This window comes from Octopus bimaculoides, chromosome 2, assembly GCF_001194135.2.
Source record: "Octopus bimaculoides isolate UCB-OBI-ISO-001 chromosome 2, ASM119413v2, whole genome shotgun sequence".
Lineage (NCBI taxonomy): Eukaryota > Metazoa > Mollusca > Cephalopoda > Octopoda > Octopodidae > Octopus > Octopus bimaculoides.
This window is the reverse complement of record NC_068982.1, coordinates 185663485-185664046: the sequence shown is the minus strand read 5'-3', so window position 1 is coordinate 185664046 and position 562 is coordinate 185663485.

Sequence of the window (562 nt, the reverse complement as noted above, 5' to 3'; positions counted from 1 at the left end):
ACTATCAATACAAAAAAGACTGAGGTAATGTATCAGCCAGCTCCTACCAAACCCTACGTTGAACCCAACATCACCATCAACGGGCATCGACTGAACGTAATGGACAAGTTCACCTACCTTGGCAGCACACTCTCTAGAAATACTGTCGTCGATGAGGAAATCAATGCCAGACTCGCCAAGGCAAGCGCTCCCTTCGGCAGGCTACGCAAGACTGTCTGGAACAGGAGGGGGATCACCATCATGACAAAGATCAAGGTGTGCCAGGTTGTTGTTCTGACAACGCTGCTTTACTGCTTTACGGCTGTGAGTCCTGGACGGTCTACTAGCCAGGAAGCTGAACCACTTTCATACAATACGCCTCAGAAAATTTCTCGGCATAAAGTGGCAGGAGAGGATCCCGGACACTGAGGTACTAATACATGCTAACCTGCCCAGCATCCATACCATCTCGATGTAGTCTCAGCTTCACTGGGCAGGGCACGCAGCTCGCATGTCAGACGATCAATTACCAAAAAGATTGCTCTTTGGCGAGCTGCAAAAGGGAAAGCACTCACAAGGCAGC